Source organism: Schistocerca cancellata, chromosome 4, assembly GCF_023864275.1.
Source record: "Schistocerca cancellata isolate TAMUIC-IGC-003103 chromosome 4, iqSchCanc2.1, whole genome shotgun sequence".
Taxonomy (NCBI): Eukaryota; Metazoa; Arthropoda; class Insecta; order Orthoptera; family Acrididae; genus Schistocerca; species Schistocerca cancellata.
Window position 1 is genome coordinate 280,257,295 of NC_064629.1, and position 18,100 is coordinate 280,275,394.

At 39.4% G+C, this 18,100-nt stretch overlaps 1 long non-coding RNA gene across 4 annotated transcripts in view; it reads left to right on the plus strand.

Annotated features, from left to right (window-relative positions):
- The first annotated feature begins 834 nt into the window (after positions 1-834).
- LOC126184564 (uncharacterized) overlaps positions 835-18,100 on the plus strand; it is a 94,164-nt gene continuing 76,898 nt past the window's right edge. For 3 of the 4 annotated variants that reach the window (XR_007536840.1, XR_007536842.1, XR_007536841.1), the window contains exons 1-2: positions 835-917; positions 1,042-1,128. This is a non-coding gene — a long non-coding RNA (uncharacterized LOC126184564). The remainder of the gene's footprint in view (positions 918-1,041; positions 1,129-18,100) is intronic. The other variant, XR_007536843.1, reaches the window with a different exon arrangement.

Genomic DNA, 18,100 nt, shown 5'->3' on the forward strand with positions numbered 1-18,100 from the left:
ATATTCCATTTCCTTACGTCTCCACGTGCTTTTTTTTTCCTTTATTGGATTTGCCACGGCCTCTTGTGCAGTTACCTGCTCTGCGGGCAGTTTCGCACCCCAGCGCCATCCAGCGTCATCTAACAGAACTGCTGTAATCCCCGTCCCCCGTCCCGCATCGCTGTTCACGTCAACAGGCCCTTACGGAGGTTTCCTGTCTATATATCTTTCTCTGTGCTTAGTTATTCCATTTCCTTACGTCTCCACGTGTTTTTTTTTTTTTTTTCCTTTATTGGATTATCCTCCCCCCCCCCCCGAAGGGGACGGGCTGGCAGCAGCTTAATATGTCGCTCGTCGGCCTGCAGAATCTTTAAAACATGAGGAGATAAGAATCAATAAAAACGGGCGATAAAACGACGAAAAATTGTAGAAACTGGAAAGTTGAAACATGAAACTTATGACGGGCGATGATGATGATGATGATGATGCAGATAGGGTAATATAAGGAACACGGCGACACTTTGGTTGAAACACACAACAGAGAAAAACGTTTTACTACTATAAAGATTCGCTATTTATAACTGGTGATAATACCGACATTTAACGAGAGTGAAAATATTACAATGAAATTTATTGATCTTGTATCACCATAACCCTAGAATCTCTTCAACTATAGAATTTGCGTCATATTTTAATCTTTATAGATATGAAGTACAGAATACTGACCGTTTAACCTGGCTTAATTGCCTAATGTATCTAATTGCCTACTGTATCTCAGCTACGTAGCTAGTAGCTACTGTTTCTCAACTTCTGCACGAGATGGCAGCATGCATATACCATCTGTCCATTCTCGGCCGTAAGTTCACGCTAATTCGCGCTGCCAAAGGAAGACGTTATCGATCGTGTGCGACTGTGCGAGTCGCTTCAATATGTTGAAGGTACGTCAACCTAAAATTGCCACTAAATATTGAACGTTTGCAAGCCCATTTATGAATGCATCTATCATTAACATATTTTGTTTCTCTATTTCATGTCGTATCAACATTAATAATTTGTCGTAAGGTGCAGATCTCGTACAACAGTGTTCCAGCAGCAAAACATTGGAAGCGATATACTTCATGGACGTTTGCACATGCAGTTGATAGCGTTGTGAGTATTAACTTTACAGACGAAATTTTTGGGGGGTTAGGAAGGTTTGTGGTTTGTTATTGTTTTCGTCAAGATCCAGCATGCTACACCGACATGCAGTAGTAAGTGGGTAACGTGCTATATATTTCAGTATCTGTGAGCTAAGTAAGTTCATCGGTTAAAGTGATTGCTGATAGAATATAGAATTTTTCTCTAGAACATAAATGTATATAATTTATTTTGGCGTATTTATTGGAGCCGCAATTGCAATGTTGCACAGGGGCATATCATAATCTGCAGATTTAGTTTCAAAGCTGTGTGCAAGTTAGTGGTTACTTTGCCTTGTAATAGTGACATGAGAGGGTGGATACGGCTGTTCTCTGAATAGTATTGTAGTGGCCATTGGAAGGCTTCGTCATTTAAACGTTTTGAGTTGTAAGTAATGCAGTTCAACTTTTACAGCCAGTGAAGTGGGTAATGATAAAATTTGTTGAATGCAGAACATGATATGCAGGGGAAATTTGCAATTGCAAAACAAGGAGCTGAAATAGAAGGTAAAAGTTTAGATGACCGTCACTGTTGACATTAAGAAAATTCGTAGACAAAATCTGTGGCTATATTCCCGCTCTTTAGTATTAGCCGTGAGTACCATTGGGGAGTAAATGTATTGGGACGGAAGTGTAAGAAGTGTCCCTGAAGAGGCGCCACCAAATCGTTCAGTTATCAATTTTATACCAAGGGAAGTGTCTGATTCGTAATTTTTTTTCGTCATTTTTGTGTTTTGGGATCGTGGTGTCTTTTTTTTTATTGTTATATTTAGCTTGTCCCCTCCGTAAAACCCCCAATTTCTCGCGGCTGCCCCGTTAGTTTGATTGTATTTTTGAGGGAGATGTTATTGTCTTATTTGTGCGTATTTTCGTGTTTGTTGCCGTGTGTAGGTCGTGACATCATAGGCAAATCAGGCAGTACTAACATTTTTAAGTTTGGTCTCTCTCTCTCTCTCTCTCTCTCTCTCTCTCTCTCTCTCTCTGTTATATGAGAGAACGAAGGTTCTAACAGCAGTAATGCTATATAGACAATTGATTGACATGTACTTGCCATTTAGCTATCATCATCTCAGTTGTATTTACTGCCGGGGGGGGCTGCTATATGGTTATGCCCACAGGCTTATGTATTAATGCTGTTGCTGCTGATGGTGGTAGTGTTTCTGTTTTGGGTCACTCATCAGGCAGTGATTGTACCTCAACTGCTGTATGCCACAGCAGTAAGTGGTCTCATTTCAAGCAAGACTATATTTCAACGGATAGTATGACCAGAGACTCTGGCACCTGTTAGACTCGTTCTAGAATATTACAGCAGTATGCTATTCTAATAACTATTGCAGTACAGTGTTCCTCTTACAACTATTTACTGGGTCCAGATTAACTTCTGATGAGGCTGTGCATAGAGTTTCTGCTATTGTGTGGAACAGTGTCTATGCAATTGAAACATTTGCTTTGGAGATTGTTAGTGTGGCTGTGAATGAGGTGAACACACTAGGTTGAGTGAAATTTGCAATTCGATCCATCTGTTTTGATCAACAATGTAACTGTGCTGTGGTGTGTGATGACGCGACGGGGCATGGTGGTTTTGATTCGGTTTGTGTTTGTAGATGGTGTATTGTAGTATTTGATGACACTCTCTTGGGCTGGATCTATGTTTGTTAGTTATTCGTTTGATACTGAGAATTGAGTGTTTCAGGTTGTTATTGGAAGAATTTGTGTCAGTTTGCAAGTCTGTTACTTTGATTTGGCATATTCTGGCTCATGGATTCATTTTTCTGTTTGGAATTATTAGTGCAGTGTTTTTTTATGGTTGGAAATTTAATATTATTTTTCTATCTTTTCATTCATGGGTATGGTATAGTAATTTATGAGTGGGCTATTCCTTGTTGCAAAGGTTGGAGATAAGTTGTCTACACTAAAATTCCTACAGTTCTTTGGATTGATGGCAGTTTTCTCTTCCTAGGTTTTTTGTGAGATTGTGGGGAGGGGGCGAAGTATTTTATGTGCATATGGTTTTTTGTATTGCATGTGAATTTATAGTTGATCAGAATCTGTGATGGTGCAAGTTTTCATGAATATTGGGGTTTTGCTCGTTAATGTTTGGTAACTGTGTTGAATTGTGATTGGTAGGTATCATGGGTGTTGGTTTACCATTGTTGATTAGATTACATATTTTATATTAGTTACATGAGTGAGGTGAGGTGTCATTTTTAATGCTATGAACTTCATTTTAGATAAGTGAAGATTTGGATAATTTGAGAATTAGTGTTTTTACTTCGGGCTTTGTTTTTGCTGCTATATAGGTCAAGTGAAAGTGTGGTATTGCGTTTGGAATTCTGGGGGGGGGGGGGGGGGTTCATGGTATCTTGGTTGTAATTTCAGCTCGTTAGGTCAAGTGAAATTTGCAATACCAAGTTTGACTCGTATGTGGGTTCCTGGTATTGAAGGCTTTGTTTGAGCTAATTAGGTAAAGCGAAATTTGTGGTACTGTTTTTTTGAGTTGTTGGGTTACTGGTATTGTGGTCTTCGTTTGAGCTGTATAGGTCAGACAAAATTTACAATTCCAATTTTTTAAATTTTAAGAATTTTTGTGTGTTTGATTGTTTTGGAATGGTGTCGTTATTCTTACTGTTGTATATTTAGTTTGTTCCCCACCCTAAGCCCCCTTCTTCCTGTGGTTGCCTCATTAGTTTACTTATGTTGTTGCAATTAATTATTTCACAAGTTATCAATGTTTGTTTTTGTGGGTGTCATGGGTGATGTCATGATAGCAATACTGTATATGCTTGAAACAGGTGTTTACACCACCTTGATGACATCATTAATCAAAGCTGTTGGGTGAAATAAACTTCCGGTTTTGCCAGCATACCTTCTGTAAAACTTTGAGCAGTAGATCCCTTATATACTCTGATTTTATTCTTGTGATGTATATTTTGTGTGATTAGTTAAAAATAACACCATGTTTCTAGTACTGATGGCCTGTTTCTATCAAAATAGTGTAGATTGCATTGGTTGTATACTCTTTAAGTTTGTGTCTTCCTTATCTTTATGGGTATATGCTAGCCATTTTCCAATTACCAACTAGCTCAATGGCCTAAAAGTAATAATAGCATGTGAACATATTAGTCTGTTGTTGCTCATGTTACTGTTAAGCAATATTTACATCTCCATCTTAGTAAGAGAAGTATTCATTTTAATCTTCTGTGCTACAAGTTTTAATTAAATACCTACCTACCAAGCAGCAGTTGTTCAGAAGACACAATTTCATTTCCGATTTAAAATTGTGTTAACTGTCAGACACTTTATATTAGTGGACTAACAATAGCAAGTTTTTGTAGCTATTGTTGAATGCTTTCCTGAGCAATTGGCAGATTTAGCAGTAAATTATTGCATTATTATGTTTTCTTCTAAATTTTGATTAAAATAACTTTGTGACTGATAAACAACTATGGTAGCAACAGGGTTGTTGGTTGTATAAAACATTGCTTGTACTAAGGCAAGCAATAGCTGCACATGTTCTGCAAATGGGTAAAAACATACTTCCAGGTTGTTGTTATCATAAGTGGCAGTAAATTAGTGGGGGTGACAGTTGGCTCTCCCCTTCCCATACATTTTACTGTACCTGGAAAATTTGGGTGGTGCCTAAAAATCAGTCAATATAATGGACATGTGGGTGCCAAGAAAGAACAGCAGTCAGCTGACTCCTAGCCCCTGCCACTAGACAAACCAAAACATCAGTGACAGTTATTTTATCAGAGTGTAGTGTGGTCAGGAAAAATCAATTGAAGCTAAACTGTGTTGTGCATTATCTCAATACAAAACACAAATATTATTGATGTGTAAAATTAACTTCATTGTCTAGGTATTACAGCAAAATTATATGCTATGGTGTGAAGGTATTCGACAAGCTAACATAAAGCAAATAATTGGTTCTCAGCCAAGCAATACTCTTAAGTAAAGAGCTTCTTGGCCCACCCACTGATGATTATAAGTCAAGGATACATTTTGGTTGAGTTGCTTAAAATTCATCAGAACGGTCATTCCATGTCAAGTATCCCAATTTAGAAGATGATCCCAGCTCGACCACCTTCAGTTTTGATGAAATTTGTACAGGGTGTACCTGAGGGCCCTACATGAACTTATGCAAAGTTTCAGGCTCACCTGTAACTTGGTTGATGTGCTAAAGCCATTTTTGTAAAGACCACTTTTACAGAGACCGAAAAGTTGTGAAAAAATCGTCAAGTTTGGCATTCCACTATTCCTAATGTAAAAGAGCTACACTCTTGCTTCTGGGTATAGTGGTACAACTTTGTGTGCTCTACACGCAAATGTTGCAAGTAGAGTTCAGAAAGCAGTGCATTTCGCATAATCTGAGTTTAAAGAGGGTAACAAATCATGTCACGGAAAATTTGCCCCTATAGTTTAATGAGGCATAAGTAGTGCGCTATGGACCTGGTGTTTTGCCAAACTACTGTCTGTCTGGGTGTTTAGTATGTCACAAATTTTGGCGTGGCTTGTGTGTTTAATTACTGTACTACCATCCTGTAAATTTGCTAAAAAATCTGAATGTATCAAAGTATACCCATGTTCAAAGTCATGTATCTCAAAATCGACACCTGCCACATTACATTCATTAACACCATTCAACAGAGCACATTTCGTTCTATTAGGAAAACCTATTTTCATTTTGGTGTCTGCTTGGGTAAGGTGCAAAAAATTTGCCTAAACTATTGACTTTTTTGGTAATTCGGAAAATCCTTGTGTTGGTTCATGGTGGCTATGCCACTACCAATCTCAAGACTGGTAACCCCATCACCAAGGGGCCACGCCCGTTAGCCATGCAAGGTCAGCCATGGGTGGGTTTCTTTACTGCAGGTTCCCAAGCCTAAAAGTGGATGTCTAGCAGGTTCCCAAGCCGGAATGCGAATATCTAGCAGGTTCCCAAGTCTGAATGTGAGTATCTAGCAGGTTCCCAAGCCTTTTTTGGGTCTCTCTGTGGTTCCCAAGCCGTAATACAGAATTCTTCAATTGTTAAATGTTTTAAATTTTTTGCTGATGTCCAAAACTATTGCTTCCGGCAAACTGTATTGCGAGCCCATCATTGAAGTAGTTGGGACTGGTATGACTGCAATTACCTGTTGTTCTGGGATCCAGCATATGTCTCTTCTGGTAAGCCAATGAAATGATTGAGCACCTCCATGAGGATGCATGAAATTATTCAAGGCATCTCTTTCTCCCCATTAAACTTCACAGATATTTCCTATCCACCATTTTCCAACATAAACACAAGCAACATACTGGCCAGGCTGTAGTTCATTAATGGCAACATGTTTAGTAGCAACTTTAGCATGTCGGTTAACATGTGCTATAAAGGACATTGTATTGCTTGATACTCTGTGAATCTTAAGTCGTTTTTCATCAATTGGCACAAAATGGTAATGGTCTCTTGTACCAGACACTGTACATCCATCCTCAGATCGTTTCTCTTGATCAATTTTTGCCTCTTCAATAATTTCTTTTTTAATATAAATAAATTCAATACCATGATTTTTTTAAAATATTCAATCAGATGAGTTGGTGTTAAGATTTGGTTGTCAGTTGGGTGTTGAAGTATAGCTCTTGCTGCTAAATGCTTAACTGTGCCCCCAATTCCATCATATGGTGATTTCCCATGGCTTGTTCCAAAAAAATTCCACTCTGCAGTAATGCTAAAATCTTTTTGATGATGGCAAAGATTTAAGAAGCTCTTAAAATTTTTGTACTGTGCTGCAGAACCGTCACTAAAATAATGAATATGCTTAATTTCTTTAAAAATGCACTTAAGGGATTTGAATAAAGTACATTAAAAACACGTGCACTGCAACTGTGTCATGTCGGAGGCAATCACTGATTACGCAGTAGCTGACACTCTTCAGGTCTTCATTACCTTTGTAGTAAATGACAAATGGATGTATTGTAGCTTGACTATTTTCCCAACGGAATCCCTGCACTGCACCTTGGACAATAAAGGAGTAATTTTCTGCAAAATCCATTAATATAATCAATTCTCCTTGTTTGAGACCTTCTTTAGTGAACTGCAAATGCTTGCTCTGATGCTTTGCAATGTAGTGGTGAGAAGAAAGGGCCAACAGTTTTGTAACTAATAGTTCAATGAATTCTTCAACTGTCATTTCTCTGGTTTCAAATGTATCTTTATCAGTTTGTCCATTGTTTGAACTGAATTGTATCCTCAGGATCAATATCTGCAAAAGCACTTTCCAAATATTCATTTAGAGCTTCTGTTCCTGGACATACTTCACAGCGATGAAGCAAGCAATCCTTTGTTCCCAAATTACAGAAAATTTTGCTCAGTAAAATTTTGTAATCTTCTTTTATTGGGCTATGTGCCAACATTAGTTTCACATTTTGATGTATTGTGCAGACACAAACTGAATGTGAACCATCTGTGCCCACCGTCACACACCACTTTGGCCTTCATTCACAAAATTTGGAAAATCCAATTTCTGGTCCATTTTTATTGCGGTACGCAACAAACCTTTCTTTTAAGTTGCTCAGTAATAAGTATTTCTGTTTTTTAACCTTTTCTCCATCTATCCGAACAGTAATACAGTCCTTTTCTTTCCTGGACAAATCCAACTAAACTCTTCATCATAAAAATGTTCTATGACTCTTGCCTTTACATTCTGAGAAAGTTTTTTCCCACATTTACCTTTGGGCTGTGCCAATATTCCCTGTTCAGCTTTTAACTTTCTAGCCTTCCTTACCATTCTTTCTGAAACACAAAATTCTTCCGTAGTCTTTTTGATAGACCAGCTTTGGGGAACTAAGGTCAAAATTTGAATTTTCTCGTTATTATTTTATATATGTAATTTTTCTTTTTTAGAGGACAAGTTCGGGGAGGTGGAGGGCTTGTCCAAAATGAGATCTGGGTCATTCTTGATCAAAACAGCATCCTCTGCCCAGTTACAGGAGTTACTCGCTTGTGACAAGCTGGGGGATGTTTATGTAACCATCACACCCCATAAGAGCTTAAATATGGTCCAGGGTATAATATTTTACAGAGACCTTCTTTTGCAGTCCGACAATGAGCTGTGCCCCAATTTAGAGTGGCGAGGTGTACATTTCGTCCAGCATGGCCACCATGGTCCGAAGGATAATCAGGTTGCCACCAGTGCCTTCATCTTGGCCTTTGAGGGTGATACATTGCCCGAGAAGGTCAAGGTGATGGGCTACTGGTGTGATGTAAAGCCCTATATCCCTCCCCTGATGCGGTGCTGTAAGTGCTGGAAGTTTGGCCATATGTCTTCCCACTGTACTTCCAGCGTCACATGCCGAGATTGTGGATGCCCATCACATCCCAATACTCCATGTGTCCCATCTCCCATCTGTGTCAGCTGTGGAGAGCACCATTCACCTTGCTCGCCTGACTGCAGGATTCTCCAGAAAGAAAGGAAAATCATGGAGTAAAAGACCCTGGACCGACTGACCTACACTGTGCTAAGAGAGAATTTGAACGCCTGCATCCTGTACGTATGACGTCTTACGCCGCTGCTACAACAGCGGCTCCCTCATCTTCATCAGCTTAAGCAGAAGTGCTGGCAGCACCTCAGTGCCCTTCGTTGCCTAAGCAACACCAATTGCGGTGCAGATCGCTGTAAGCTGCTGCAGCTCTACAGAGCCCTCGTCCAATCCGGAATTGACTTTGGGAGTGTGGTTTATGTTTCGGCAATGCCTTCAGCATTGCATTTACCCAACCCTGTGCACCACTGTAGGGTTCAATTAGTGACAGGAGCTTTTAGGACGAATACAGTGACTAGCGTACTGGTGGAGGCTGGTTCCCTCCGTTGCAGATCAGACGTGTACAACTGCTCGCCAGTTACGCAGCACACATTCATAGTTCCCCTGAGCATCCAAATTACCGTCTACTTTTCCTGCCTGCGGCAGTCCATCTCCCACATTGGCGGCCCAGATCGGGGCTAACGATTGAGGTTATTGTGTGGTCCCTTCTCTCCGAACTGGAGTCCTTCCCTTTATCACCTCTACTTACCGTCCAGCTTTGTCTGGACCTTTAGCATGGCCATAAGGACTCCATTAACCCCCGCCACTGTCCGCTGTCACTTCCTCTTGATTCTTGACATGTTTCGGGGCTCTGAAGTGGTTTACACCAGCGGCTCGATGGCTGATGGTCACGTAGGCTTCGCATATGTTCATGGAGGACATATTGAGCAGCACTCCTTGTCAGTTGGCTGCAGTGTTTGCACTGCAGAGCTGGCAGCTATATCTCGTGCTCTTGAGTACATCCGCTCATGCCCTGGCGAGTCATTTCTTCTGTGTACTGACTCATTGAACAGCCTACAAGCTATCGACCAGTGCTACCCTCGCCACCCTCTGTCGCGAGGACACACCTCAGTATCGCTTTGGCTCTCAAATTACAGTCTTTCACCTCTTGCTGGACTGCCCACTTTTAGCCCCTCTGTGGCAGACTTTTAACTTTCCCAGCACCCTGCCTTCAGTATTGGGTGGCAATGCCTCCACAACAGCTTTAGTTTTACGTTTCATCCGTGGGAGTGGGTTTTATACTTCTATGTAGGTTTCAGCGCATGTTCTTTGTCCCTCTGTGTCCTCCACCCTAGTGCTTTAAGGGTGGAGGTTTTAATGTGTTGCAGAGTGTCTGGCTTTCCCTTTTTATCCTCATGGTTGGCCAGCCGCTGTAATCTGCTTTCATGTTTTACTCTCTTCTGTTTCTAGCATCTCTGTTGTTTTCTTGGCCTCTTTTTTTACTTTTAGTGTTCGTTGCCTTCCCTTCATTCTTGTGGCTTTCCCTTTCTTTCCATTTTGTGTTATATGTTTCATCCGTTTTATTCTCTCACTTTTGGCATTGTTTTATTAGGAACAAGGGACTGATGACCTCGTAGTTTGGTCCCGTCTCCCGCCTTTAAACCAACCAACCATCACAATGGCGGGAGAGCACCATCATTCCAGAGCTCACACATGGTAAAAAGCTGCTTGATGTAGATAGCTATCGGCCCATCAGCCTCACCAACATTCTTTGTAAGCTGGTATGTATGGCAAATCGGCGGTTGTGTTGGGTCCCGGAGTCATGTGGCCTACTGGCTCCATGCCAGGACAGTTTCTGCCAGGGTTGCTCTACGATTGATAATCTAGTTTCCCTTGAGCCTGCCATCCGAACAGCCTTTACCAGACGCCAACACCTGGTTGCTGTCTCTTTTTATTTACGAAAAGCTTATGAAATTACCTGGCAACGGCATACCTATGCCACATTATACGAGTATGGTCTCCGGGGCCTGCTCCCAGCTTTTATCTAAAATTTCCTATCGCTCCATACTTTCCGTTTCCAAGTTGGTGCCACCCATAGTTCCCACCACATCCAGGAGAATGGTGTCCCACAGGGCTCTGTATTGAGTGTATCTCTATTTTTAGTGGCCATTAACGGTCTAGCAGCAGCTGTCAGGCCGACAGTCTCACCTTCCCTGTATGCAGACGCCTTCTGCAACAACTTTCAGTATTTCTTTGCTTACAGCTCTGGACGATCAGAGGTACCCACTGAGTCAAAACACAAAGAGTCGGGAGGATAAGCAATCTACTTGCTTGTGGAAAGTCCCCTATGGATCAAATTCATATCCCCAAAAAATTACTCACTATGACACAAGAGAACAGTGTGGTTTAAATAGTCAACTGAATGTCAAAATCATGCTTGAGCAATTCAAAATATGGCACCCCCAAGCAAGTAATATCAAGTATGAATTTTTCCTGAAAATATTTAAATAATGGTTCTCAATTGCATGTGGTCATCCCCAAGTTGACACGTGTGGAACTTGTGAAGGGCATAAAAATAAATTATAAACCAAGACACTGGGTGAAAAAGCCAAGATTGGTACTGCTGCAGAACTGATGGCTCATAAAGATTGGGCTTCAAAATGTTTACTCATATTTGTGAAGTGGAAGAAGTATGTCCAAAAGAGCATGGCATTGCAGGTGTTATCACCGATTGTATGAAGAATCTGTCCATTCCTACCATACCAGCTCAAGAAGTGTTTTACTTTCGCAAATTAATGTTAGTGTGTTACAAACCCATTGCATCAAAATGGGACGTGCAACATTGCATATTTATCATGAAGGTGTCACTAAAAAGTCCTGATGAAGTCTGTACTTCTCTGCTGGATTGCTTATGAAATGATTTGCCACCAAACATAAAATACCTTCATCGATTTTCAGATGGCTTATGAAATGATTTGCCACCAAACATAAAATACCTTCATCGATTTTCAGATGGCTGCCCATAGCAGAATAAGAATAATACTATGGTAAGGTTCCTTATATTAAATGCAGTGTCTGAGTATTTTTCACAATCATTATTTCCTTGGTCCAAGGCCATTTGTTCCTGTTCTGAATGGGACTTTGCAGTGATTAAGAAGAAAATTCGGGCTGTTGGTGGGATTTATACCATAATGCATTGTCTTCAGAAACAACAAACAGCAGAGTACTCCTCAGATATAAGAAACAGTCTTTCACTGAGTGAGAATTCATGGAATATGAATACAAATGTGAGTAGTGGGAATTCGATAGCAAAATTGCTCATATAGTGAGGCACCCGTATCATTTACTTATTTGTTTTGTACACAACAGTAACTCTGCCAACAGCCGCAGCATATGAAAACTGTGTTCCATTGACAAGAAAATAGCTGGCTTCAAGAATTTGGAGTCATATATGCATGAAGAGCACATATTCTTTTTATAGAACATTTTACAACTGACCTTCACTAAACAGGAAAGAGTATGACAATGAATAAGAAATATGGGCACAAGCAATATTTCACTAATCTTGCTATGACTGTGTTTGATAGTTAAAAGTTGGTGTTCATAATCTGTTATGTAAACTTAAAATAAGTTTTGGTATTCAGGAACAATAAAGTTAATATTCAGAACCTGTTATGTAGCCTTACAATAACAGTTTTGGTTTAAAATCAATGAATTTTAAAATAAACTGATGAGTAGCACAGAATTGCATTTGTGGAAAGCAACTAATTTTAGGAACAACACATTTTAACCCACTTTAAATATTAAAACCATTATGTAATCTAATCATTACATCTTTGAAAAATGGTGTCGGGATATCGCCAGAAACAAACTTACAAAGTAAAATTGAACTGAGAAAGGAAAAGGAATACCCCAATAAACAAACATACTTGTTTCAGTTTTTCTCAAAATCAGTTGGCATGGACTAGTGTTTGTGCAAGAAGTGATTCAATTAAAAGTATCCAGTACAGGATTCAGTGACCATAATAATAAACACCACCATTGGAGGAAGCCATGCACACAAAAAAATACTTTTAAGAATGTGATGTGTGTAGACATAATAGAATATCATTTTGTAAATCGCAAGTATTTAGCATCTGTAAACTGCATATTATGCAACAGAATAGTGCTAAAGAGTGTTAGAATAATGCAATTGAAATGTGTTGTTCTAACCATGAACTAAAAGTGCTAGAAGCATTGCAGAAAGACTTGAGAGACACAAAAGAACATGTTAAGCTGCTGGAAAATACAGTGAAGTACCTATTTACACCATCACAAAAAGAACTTGGAAAATCCCAAACCTACAACAAACCAAAGGAATATTCAAAACCCAAATTTAATTCAAACGGATTCCAGTTACCCTTAAGAAACAGTTTTCAGTATCTACCCTTAGGCACTGAAAACTGGAAACGAATTATGTCGAAATACAGCTTGAGAAACCAACTGTCACAAAATGAAGGTAAACAAGCAGTGCAACAATGTAAACAAAGGGTTACCAAAAAGTTTTAGTATAGTGTTGCTTTCTGACAGCCATGGCAGAGGAATAGCAGAAAGTCTTTGTTACCTAGAATACCTCAATGTGACAAGTGTGGTGAAACTTGGAGCAGGATTACAGGAAATACTGAAAGACCATAAAAACAGTAATTGTGTATCGCAAAACTGGTGTATTGTGATAGTAGGCAGTGCAAATTATGTATATAGAAATGAACTGAAAGTAGCAACAAGAGTATTAAGAGAGACACTTTGTACATTTGGGCATCAGTAAATAATTGTGCTAGGCATACGACATAGGCACGACGTTACTGAATCATCACGTGTAAACAGAGATATCCACAAAGCAAACAAAGCTTACAAAAAGATATGTCAATCCACTTTAAATGCTGTTTTTCTCACCGTAAATGACCTGGAAAGAAAGCACTTTGAGACACAGAATGCACCTAAATAAGTGGGGCAAATCATCAATCTATCAGAGGACCAAAATGTTAGTGACAAGTGTTTTTTCTAGAAGTGATAAATATGACACAGTTGCATTGCCAACAGCAAAAGAGATCTGCAGAGTATCTTGCACAACAAGGCTGTCAGTGACGTGAGAACAAAACTTAGCTACTACAAGTAAATCTGCAAACATTAGACAGTTCAGTTGTGTGTCTTATGGAACACTGGTGCAAAGGGAATGAAATCTCATATTTAGCCTTAGCCTCATATGAACTTGTTTGTTTCTACAGTAAACTCTCCATGAAAGATGGGGGCTTCTTGTATTTACGTGAAGAGAGGTATTTTATTTAAAGACACAAATGACCTTATTGCATTAAGTGTTGATAAACACTTTGAATTCTCTGCTATTGAAGTAACAGAACACAACATGTCAAAAAAATTAATGGTAATTTGTGTGTACCAATCACCGAGTGGTGCTGAGGATATTTTTTTCTCAAAACTAAATCACAGTAACTAAGGTATCTTGCTAAAAAAAAGCATAATCGTCTGTGGGGACATCAATATCAATACAATGAAGTCAGATTATGTCAGCCATGTCTATTTAAAATGTTTTGTACAGTTATGGCATGACTTTATTTGTAAGCTGTCCCAAGAGAGTAACCAAACAATCTTCTACATTAATACACCATGTAGCAACAGATATAGACAGGAACAAATGCTATATACATGTTCAAGATCTAGGCTTATCTGATCATTTTTTTTTCAGATATTAAAAGTAAATTTTTGTGTAGAAAAGCCCCCCTGAATTAAAAGTATACAAAAGGCTGTTCCCAAAATCAAACCTGCATGAATTTTCATCCCAGATAAAATATGAAGGGTGGGAGAAAGTCTGTGCAGAAACAAATCTGAACAAAATGTAATAGTATCACGTCCATTTTTAAAACTACTATTTGAGGAAGCATTCCCCAAAACTTTTCATACCATTGCAACTTCAGAAAAATATATGGATAACTAGAGGTATCAAACAATTCTCTGAAACTCTTAGGTATCTCGCTTCAATCAAAAATAGACAGACAGACCCAGACTTTTTGCAATTTTATAAAAACAAGCGAATCTACAGAAAGTTTCTACCAGCTGCTAAAAAACTCGCAAACCGTAAAATACTATTCCAGGCAGAAAACAAGAGCAAAGCAGCCTGGAATATTATCAAATGGGGAAACAGCAAACACAGGGCAAAAACTTTTGAATTCACAAATTAAGAACAAAAATAGACAAATGAACCACCCAAGAGAAATGGTTAACTTTGTAAATGTGTACTTCAACAGCATTGCTAAGAAATTACAACAGAACTTTGCAGGCACGTATGTCTTAAGCACCCAGAACCATAAGCCAAACTCAACGGCACTTTATCCGGCAATTGAGAAAGATGTCGCACAAGTTATACATCAATTAGAAAATAAAAAATCAACTGGTGTAGATGAAGTCCCAGCTTGTGCCCTTAAAGAATGTTCAAATTCCATAAAAGCTCCATTAACAAAAATAATCAATGAATCATTCAAATCTGGCTGTTTTCTCGAGTGCATAGAATAAGCAAAAGTAATACCCATACTTAAAAATGATGATGCGGAAAACGTAGAAAACTACAGAACAATTTCCCTACTGTCCACCATTTCCCAAAGTAATGAAAAATAGGTTAATGCAGTATCTAAATAAGTTTAACCTTCTTTGCAAAGAACAACATGGTTTCATGCCAAAAAGAGGTACAGAATCAGCTATTGCACAGCTTACAATGGTCATTCTTGAGGCACTGGACATAGTTGACAATATGAATGGAATTTTCTTGAACTTGTCAAAGGCATTTGATGCAGTGGGCCACATAATTTTAATACATAAATTAGAGTTATGAGGAATAATAAGTGTGGTTAAGAAGTGGTTTAAGTCCTGCCTAGAAAACCAGATGCGGCATGTTGAGATTTCACATAATTCAGACAGATTTCTAGTAAAACACTTCGGAGATCCAAAAAATATTAATATAGGGGTCCTACAAGGTAGTGCATGAGGTCCAATCCTTTTTGTTATTTACATTAATTATTTTCCACAGAGTATCAGATGTGTGGGAAAAATACTATTTGCTGATGACAGCAACACAGTGATCACAGCCAGAATTTCAACACATTGACAGAAAAGGCTAATGCAGCCCTCAAAGATGTTCACAAGTGGTCACAGAAAAATAAGACTGGTGTGCTATTTATGAAGTGCAGAGTTTGGGTATAAAATTCTAAATATTTCTGGAAAAACTGATACGGAATTTTGATACAGCCTTCTCTCTAAAATTTATAAATGCCAGAAATGATGGCTAGATTACTAAAGGAATTAGAACTTCTTGCCAGAAAAAAGGGAACTGCACCAAATCTGCAAGGAAAAGTCACAGAAAATGTGCACAATTATAGGTACATAAAAAATTGTACAAGTAAAAGCTATGTGGGACTATATAAAAAAGGAAACAGGCAAAAATAAGAAAATCAATGAGAATATAGTGTTGTTACATAAAAATGCAAAGATTTAAGAAACATGTGAAACAGCAAATATATTCACAGCTACATCACTGGAATAAATGAAAATTTACAAAAACTAATTTTGTTGCAAATTGGCAGCCAACAGGAAACAAGATCAACAGCTGAAAATTATCAGTGTTTGTGGATCATGCAAGCAGGAAGGAAATTCAAGGATATTACAGATCAAAAATTAACCTACTCAGCAGAAATTGAGGTCATATACAGCAGAGTCTTACAGCTCACCCTCCAAAATATTATTAACCCGTCACTCATATACACAACATGATCAAAAGTATCTGAACAGCTGGCTGAAAATAACTTAAAAGTTTGTGACACCCTCCATTGTTAATGCTGGAATCCAATATGGTGTTGGCCCACCCTTAGCCTTGATAGCTTCGCTCTCACAGGCATATGTTCAGTCAGGTGCTGGAAGGTTTATTGGGGAATGGCAGCACATTCTTCATGGAGTGCTGCACTGAGGAGAGGTATTGATCTCAGTCGGTGAGGCCTGGCATGAAGTCGGCATTCCAAAACATCCCAAAGGTGTTCTGTAGGATTCAGGTATGTACTCTGTGGAGGTCAGTCCATTACAGGGATGTTATTGTCATGAAACCACTGTGCCACAGGCCGGGCATTACGCACAGGTGCTTGATCATGTTGAAAGATGCAGTCGCCATCCCTGAACTACTCTTAAACAGTGGGAAACAAGAAGGTGCTTAAAACATCAATGTAGGCCTGTGTTGTGGTAGTGTCACAGAAAACAACAAGGGGTGCAAGCCCCCTCCATGAAAAACATGAGCACAACATAACAACACCGCCTCCGAATTTTACTGTTTGCACTACACATGCTGGCAGATGAGGTTCACTGGGCATTCAGCATACCTGCACCCTGCCATCGGATTGCCACATTGTGTACCGTGAATCTTCCACTCCATGCAACGTTTTTCCACTGTTTAATCGTCCTATGTTTACGCTCCCTACACCAAGCGAGGCACCAATGTTTGGCATTTACTGGCATGATGTGTGGCTTATGAGCAGCCGCTCGACCATGAAATCCAAGTTTTATCACTTGCTGCCTAACTGTCATAGTACATGCAGTGGATCCTGATGCAGTTCGGAATTCCTGTGTGATGGTCTGGATAGATGTCTGCCTACTACACATTATGACCCTCTAAAACTGTCGGCAGTCTCTGTCAATCAACAGACGCGGTCGTCCTGTACGCTTTTGTGTTGTAAGTGCCCTTTCACATTCCCACTTCACTATCACATCAGAAACAGTGGACCTAGGGATGTTTAGGAGTGTGGAAATCTCACATACAGACATATGACACAAGTGACATCCAATCACCTGACCATGTTTGAAGTCCATGAGTTCTGCGGAGCACCCCATTCTTCTCTCTCACGATGTCTAATGACCACTGAGGTCACTGATATGGAGTACCTGGCAGTAGGTGGCAGCACAATGCACCTAATATGAGAAATGTATGTTTTTGAGGTGTCCGGATACTTTTGATCACATATTGTATGTAACTGCTCATCAGAGATGAGGATCATTCGTGATCAGCTAAAAACATCCAAAGCTATTCCAGTAATCACAGTTGGTGGAAAATACACGGACATTACATTACATTAACATCTTGTTTTCCAGAAGTATTGGAAAAATAATGTACAATAAGTTAATATTAACAAAAATGGAATGAGCCTGTTGTTGATATGGTTTCCAAAGTAAGTAATGTAGACATGTAGATGAGAAAGAACAAATAGTCTCGGAACACCTGTCAGAAGAACACGGTCACCTATTGGGTACCTCACAGGTCAGTAATGGGACCTCTTTTCGTGATATACCCTCATCAAAAAAGTTTTGCATCACCCCGGTTCCCAAAACTCTTGGAAATAGATGTTGACTGTGGATATTCGTTCACAGACATGGTCCCTTTGACTGTTCAGAGATGTCACTAAACCCGTCCAAAGATGTAAACAACCATGCATGAGCAGTGCCTATTAGGCGGAGGGGGTCCGACAGCCGATCAGTTCCAGTCATTCCACCAGGAATGATGTTCACGGCTCGTGTTGTCTGTCATTCAACCATGCCTAGACAGTTACCATGGTTTGATCGTGTCCACATTGTTACTTTGTGCCAGG